This window comes from Saccopteryx bilineata, chromosome 5 (assembly GCF_036850765.1).
Source record: "Saccopteryx bilineata isolate mSacBil1 chromosome 5, mSacBil1_pri_phased_curated, whole genome shotgun sequence".
Lineage (NCBI taxonomy): Eukaryota > Metazoa > Chordata > Mammalia > Chiroptera > Emballonuridae > Saccopteryx > Saccopteryx bilineata.
In genome coordinates, this window is record NC_089494.1 from 184,575,783 (window position 1) to 184,583,616 (window position 7,834).

General features: G+C 40.2%; 1 non-coding gene across 1 annotated transcript; it reads left to right on the top strand.

The window, feature by feature from the left end:
- The first annotated feature begins 1,418 nt into the window (after nucleotides 1-1,418).
- TRNAP-GGG (transfer RNA proline (anticodon GGG)) lies at nucleotides 1,419-1,494 on the top strand. The gene has a single exon. It is a non-coding gene; the product is annotated as a tRNA-Pro (tRNA).
- Nucleotides 1,495-7,834: the final 6,340 nt, after the last annotated feature.

Consider the following 7,834-nt stretch of genomic DNA (forward strand, 5'->3'; position numbering starts at 1 on the left):
CCCCCCTTCCCTTCAGGTTTAATTCCATTCCTCAGTTCACATTGTTCCTTGGAAGAAACAATTCTTATGGAGCCTACATTTGACTGCATAAACCCATATTTGATCACTGCCAAACAATATATATTTGATGGTGGTCAGAAACACTGTCTCTTTAGTCCATCTGTGAGTATTTAAATCCACTCTTTTCCCATTACTATGTACTTGCTGAACTTTTGAGTGTCAGTTTCCTCATTTCTGAGAGATATTATGACATGATAGTTCCCACTTAATAGGGCTTGATGGGGAATCAGTGCATCAGTATACTCAAAGTCTTTAGAACAATGCCCAACTCATAATGTAATGTGGACAAAAAAAAGGCTACACAACAGAACTGACAAGCTCAGTAGCCCAAAGTAACCACACAGTATGATCTGATCATAAATTCCTAACGGTGGATACAGAGGCAGATTAAGGTCGGTTGAGGCCCCTGGTGCAGAAGAAAATATTGGGCCCCTTAAAAAAAAGAGAGACAAGGAAAATAAAAATACATGTTAACTATATTTTTAAATAAATAAAAAATATTGTGTCCCACTAGAGCCCAAGCTCTACATCGATCAGGCAGGCGTTCCTGATTCGACTTCCCCGTGCAGTGGGACTCTCCTGCTTATCAGCAGGGCTGGCAGCCTCTTCGAGACTACTCTTGAGGCAGCTATGAGGATGCTACTGTTAAGTGCCACCGGAGGAAATACACGACCAACATACAAATTAGTTGCAATAATCGCACAATTTATTACTCACAAATCCTTTTGGCGTGCCTGCGTACAGGTTAAGGGATCCCCGTCAGCGTGCTCCTCTCAGCTGGCTTTGGTCAGAGCTCAGAGCGGCGTGGAGACAGTCAACATTAACGTTGGAGTCTGCACAACTACTGCAGCCTGGGCCCCTCAGCTTTAGTACCCTTTCTGGACAACACCTTCTAACAGGTATCAATCTACAGGATTATCACCTCAAACCACCTTTTTGGGAATTCCTCGCAGGGAACCCCCTTTATGTCAATCTACTGAAATGTTTACATTCAACCACTTTTTAAAATGTTCTTATTTTCTTTAATTTACAAAGTTAATGTAAATAACACCAAGCCACTTCTCATCTATGTATAACTTCACACACACACACTAACTGGGCTCTACTTGAAAGTCAGAGTCTATTTATCACATTACAGAGTTATGGCACCAATTTACTATATTAATTCCTATCCAAATAGCATAACTTTATTTAATTTTAATAATTATTTTTAATATTCTTTTAAATATCTTCCATATTTTTATATTTCTACATATTTAATTACTATAGCCTTATATTAATACAACATATTGTATACTATTAATGTTAAAATTGCACATATGAAACCAAACTTGGTGTCATTAGAAAAGAGTATAAAAGCCCTGGCCAGTTGGCTCAGTGGTAGAGCATCGGCCTGGGGTGTGGAAGTCCTGGGTTCGATTCCCGGTCAGGGCACACAGGAGAAGTGCTCATCTGCTTCTCCACCCCTTCCCCTCTCTCTTCTCTCTCTCCTCTCTCTAAAATGAATAAAAAATTTAAAAAAAGAAAAAGAAAAAAAAAGAAGAAAAGAGTATAAAGTTGGGATTTTGTGGGGCCCTTCAGAAGTCAGGGCCCAGGGTGCATACCTGGTGCGCCCTCCGTGAAATCCACCTCTGGGTGGATATGATGGGTAGTCACATCCCAGGCCTATAGCTTCCTTTGCAAAAGGTTAATCTTTAAGCAGCTGGGTCCGTTGTTCTAAAGTGTTTAGGCTAACATCCCTTTGAAATGCAGAATAATCTTTCCTAGACCCCACAGGGTCATAACTACACAATGATTTGGAAATTCCTCACTGTTTGTTATTTTGTTACACAAATACCATCTCTATTTACTGTAGATGGTTCATGTTAATTATTCTGTACCTACTAAAGTAAAAGAAGCATACATCTCTGCATTCTACTTTTATCCAATCCTAGAGATTTCCTTGATTTGCTTTTTCTTGCCTCCTTAACCTACCACCAATGGATTTCATTTAATCTTTCTTACATTTTCTCTTTTGATTCTAAATGTATACAAAGAACTGTAAAACTACCGTTTTCTGGAGCATTTTCTCAGTCCATTGAGTTCTTGCTTCCAGGTTGGTCCTCAGTTTTTGGATCAAAACTATTGATTTGGGCTTTTGTCAATAGTACTAGTTATCATGATTACCCTATCATAGACAGCATAAAGAAAAAATACAGGGAGAGTCATATTTTTATAATTAAATTAATTTGCAAGGAAGGGCAATTGGGACTTAATCTTTAAACCACTATTAGGTATTTATACTCTGTTTATACTCAGGTGTTATAAGCTGCATGTTTGTGCCTCCCAATTTATATATTGAAATCCTAACACTCAATATGATGATACTGGACGGTGGAAATTTTTGGAGCTGATTAGGTCATAAGGGAGAAGCTGTCACAAATGGAATTGGTGATTGTAAAGCCAGAAACCACGGCCAGGGCCACCATCAGAGCAGCCCAGCCCTTGCAGGTTCGCATTGGATTCGGACAGTCGGTAAAGAAACAGCGGAGCCAAAAACTGATGGGCCATAGTCTTTAATTCTAGCTTGCACCCGGCGGGCAAGTAAAAATACACACTGGGCTCCAAAACCCAGTCACATTCAGTCCTCACAAAGCCACTGACTTATCTGAGTTTCCTAGAATCAAAGGTTTCTAGCTCACCAGTCTTATTCACCTCTGTTCCCCATCTCCTTCCTTATCCCAAATACAAACTCTACACAAACTGGCATCTCACTCAGCACTCCACCATCTTGGCTGCTTCTCCTGGCCTCCTCCACGTGGCCTTTCTCTGCTCTCCTCTGCTCTCTCTTCTAATGATAATCTCAGGAACCGAGAGCACAAACTCTGTTCTGCCCCCATTTTATGTTGTAGCTTCGCAACCTCTAATCCAGTATACAAAATAGGGAAGTCTCTAGTAGAGTCACTTCTCTGAGGCATGATTGGATTGTACCACCCCACATCAAAAAGGATGGGAAAGGCTTAATCCCAAAACCAAGCCCCAGGCTACAACGATCCCCAACACACATTAATATCACCTGGGTGACGGCCTCCACATGGTTGGCGTCATCTTTAACAAAGTGAGCATAATACATTTTATCTGCCCAACAGTGATCTTATAAAAAAGACCTGAGAGAGCTCTCTGGCACCTTCTTCAATGTAAGGTCACAATAAGAATACAGTGTCTGCTTGCAGCCCCATGTTTATTGCAGCATTGTTCACAGTGGCCAGGACATGGAAACAACCAAAAAGCCCATCAATAGATGACTGGATAAAGAAGATGTGGCACATATACACTATGGAATACTACTCAGCCATAAGAAATGATGACATCAGAACATTTACAGCAAAATGGTGGGATCTTGATAACATGATACGAAGCGAAATAAGTAAATCAGAAAAAACCAGGAACTGTATTATTCCATACGTAGGTGGGACATAATAGTGAAACTAAGAGACATTGATAAGAGTGTGGTGGTTACGGGGGGGAGGGGGGAATGGGAGAGGGATAGGGGGTGGGGAGGGGCACAAAGAAAACAAGATAGAAGGTGACAGAGGACAATCTGACTTTGGGTGGTGGGTATGCAACATAATTGAACGACAAGATAACCTGGACTTGTTATCTTTGAATATATGTATCCTGATTTATTGATGTCACCCCATTAAAAAAATAAAATTATTAAAAAAAAAAAAAAAAAAGAAAAAGAATACAGTGTCTGGCCAGTAGCCCTGGCCACCATCACAGCCGCTTGGCCCGTGCTTGGCCTGTGCCGGTTCGCATTTGATTTGGACAGATAGTAATGAAACAGCAGAGCCAAGAACTGGTGGGCCATTACCTTAATCCTAGTTTGCACCTGGTGGGCAAGAAATACACACAGTGGGAAAACACTCCCCTTTCCATTCAGGGCTCCCAAAGCCACTGACTTATCCGAGTTTCCTAGAATCAAAAGTTTGTACCTCACCAGGCTTATTCACCTGTTTCCCATCTCCTTCTCTCTACACGAACTCTGCACAAACTGGCTTCTCCTTCAGCACTCTGCCAACTTGACTGCCTCTCCTTGCAATGCTAATTTCAGGAACCCAAGAGAGAGGGCAAGTCCCTGGTCTGCCCCATTTTATAGTATAGAAATCAAAACCTTTAAGCCAATATACAAATTTAAAAAGTCTCTGATTCAAAGTCACTTATCTGAGGCATAAATGGGATTCCTCATAAGAGTGCATCACCCCACAGCATGAAACAGTCAAGGGTGTGGGAAAAAGCTTCATTTTGAAAAGATCTTAGTATTAAAAGGGTGGGAATGGCTTAGTCTTAAAATTAAGCTTTAGGCTATAATGACTTTGCCAGTTTACAGCCTGTCTCCCACACCCAATGCAAAGTATAAGCGAGCAAACATATTTATCATATTTACAAACTTATTTGACCCACAGAGAGTTGTGTAAGAACCAGGAAGTATGCTTTCACCATATGTGGAATCTGATTGAGCTTTGGTCTAGGACTTCCTAATACTCAGAATTATGTTTCTGTTGTCAATAAGCTATCAAATCCATAATATTCTTGTTGGGTGTTGGTCAAATAAGTTTGTAAATATGATATATATGTTTGCTCGCTTGTGACTTATATTGGGTGTGGGGGACAGGCTATAAGCAGGCCAGGTCGTTGTAGCCTGGGGTTTGGTTTTGGGACTGAGCTTTTCCCCACACACTTGACACCAATAAATAGGATGGCCCCCCATCCTCTGACTCCGCCATTTCTTTATTGTCTGCCTGAATCCAATGGGAACCTGCATGTGAATGGCCACGATGGCGGCTCCTGGCCTTACATTGGGCAAACAAGTTTGTAAAGTGTGTTTAAGTTTGCTCCCTTGTATTTTACATTGGCACAAGGAAGCGCCATGTGTGTGGTCTGTGGAGGGCTGGGGGTGCTTGCCCTCAGGGCAGCAGATTGCAAACTGTGGATTGCCTGCCTCCATGGGGAGGGGCGATTGTTTGCTATTGTTAGCTAGAGCTCTAATAAACAAAATGGTCCACCATTCTCTGGCTCCACAGCTCCTTTACCTTCTACCCAAACCATTGGGGACCGGCATGGCCATGATAGCGACCACTGGCCTATTCCATTTCTGTTATAGGAATTTGAGCAAACTAAGATAACAACTCTAGACTATGATCTAAGATTAAAAGCATATATCTGCTTGTAATCTGCAAAACCCTTCATAAGCATTATTTGTTTCAATTTAGTTAGCTGCTGAGTTATTTTTATAATAATCTACCTTTTACTGAAGGGAATAGGCCTATAAGCTATCATTTGTCACACTGAATAAAGTTACTTCAATATTAGGTAAATAAGCAAAGTGATCACACCATCTTGGAATTTATAATAACCATAGAAATAAATTTGTGGTTAGATATATGTAAGGCCAGGAGCTGCCATCGTGGCCATTCACATGCAGGTTCCCATTGGATTCGGGCAGACGATAAAGAAATGGCGGAGTCAGAGGATGGGGGGCCATCCTATTTATTGGTGTCTCACCAAGACAGGCAAACCACAAAAGAAGACAAGGGAAAAGCAGAAAACCAGCTCTTCCCATGAAGGGCAAGGGATCAGGGAAGCCCCTGCAATCGTGATAGCAGGAACTGAGTGAGCCAGCTCCTGGTCTGTCCCACTTTATAGTGTAGAAAACCAAAATCCCTTAATCCAATATACAAACAAGGAAGTCTCCGATACAAAGTCACCTATCCAAGGCATAATTGGATTCCTCATGAGAGTGCACCACCCAGATCATATAATCAGTCAAGGGTGTGGGGAAAAGCTTAGTCCTAAAACCAAACCTTAGGCTACAACGACCTGGCCTGCTTATAGCCTGTCCCCCACACCCAATATAAGTCACAAGCGAGCAAACATATATATCATATTTACAAACTTATTTGACCAACAATATACAATTTAGATTTTAAGAGAACTGATTTCCAAAACTTCAAGAAAGAATAGGCATGTGCTCAGAGTGAGATATTCCTAAGGGAGATAGCCTAGAAACTATACAAGGTAATTAAAAAAAAGTAAATTCTCATAACACAATCTTATGTAATTTCAAATATAAAGTTATTTGGCAATAGTTCTCAAAAAATGGTGCATATACTGTGTAGACGAAAAAAGGGGGTTCTACAGAAAGTAACCTCACAGGGTAACTTGATTATAAATTTCTAACTGGGTAGATAATGATAGGTATCAATGCCCCAGGCATATAACTTTGTGAGTAAAGGGCATTTCTTTGCTCAAGCCTCTTGGGAGCACAGTCACATCTTCCCTTCTATGTTTTCCCCGAAGCATGTTACCTTTGCCATTCTCTCTCCTAAACTCCAAGGGTCCTTCTTTGGTTGTACCTTGTTTCCTGAGCCTATACAGCCCAGGTGGCTCACTTCAACTACCTCTGTAACTTTCTAAAAACAAAATAAAACAAACAAGGCTTATATCTGCCTTAAACAAGCCCTTTCCATTGTTTCTGTGCATCTAAGTTGACACATCTTTGAAATGCCCCTTCAGACTCTACTTCTAATAGCATCCTCAAGAAAGCACCTGTAATCCAATTCCCAGGTGACCACTCTCATGTGTTTCTTATCCAATCCCTGATTTCCTTTCTTCCATATTCATGTAATCCTCCTCATGTTTCCACCTTAATCTCAAATGTGTAAAAGAAACTGCAAACTGGTACTCTGAGAAGCATTTACTTCAGTCTGCTGAGATCTTGCTCCAGATATATTGTCTGACTCAAATAAATTTTTGTGAAAATTCTCTGCAAGTTTAGACTTTCTCATGTTGACAATTGTATTCATCAAAATCATGTAGACTGTTACATTAAAATGTGGATTATCGAGCCACACTTGAAATTGCCTGAATCAAATTATCTGGAGCTAGGGTCCGTAGAGGAGCTAAATTTGCCACACTAAAACGTGTCTCTTTGTCATAAGAATAGTTTAGGCTGGTTATTTTTAAAAAGCCAAAGACTCAGGAAGAAATTTTGACCTCCCCTTCACTGCTTGAAAGAATTTAGATAGGTGACCTGCTACAAGAAAGGAGCTATCATCATAGATAATTATAGTATGACCTGAACTAGCTATGATCGATGCTGAGGTACCTAGCGAAGTCTGCGCCTTAAAACTCCTCTCCAAGTAGTTGTTTCTGTATGCCCCAGCAAATATTTGTTAACCGAACACTCTTTTCATTCTTCCTGTGAATTGCCTTCCTTCCCTTTGAAGAGCCAATTCCCTACCCACTTCTCCTTAGTCAAAATGTCGTGTAAGCCTCGTTTTGCCTGTCTTTGGGATCTATCAGATTTGTGTGAATTTCCCTTACATGATTCAACTGTTTTTTCTCTCCTGTTAATTGGTCTCATTTTTCTAACTGAATAGCCAAAAAAAACTAAGAGGGCAAAGGGGAAATTTCCCCTTCCCATATAGGTCTAAATTGACATATTTTCTTAAGAGCTTAATAACTAGGTAATCTTCATGCATGTTAAAGTTTGAAATAGAGAAAATGTGAAGTACTTTGATTAAGTAATATACAATAAAGGGCATAAAATTATTTTTTGCCATCTTTTAAAAAAATAATCTACAAAATAAAAAGATAAATAAAACCTTGTTGAGAAAACAATTGAAAGCAAGTCATTAGAGATTAACTATGTTGATGTAAGAAACGTTTAAGGCTGTACAGAATTTTTATAAGAGTTTATTTGAGCCAAGATGACAACATTGCCAGGAAGCAA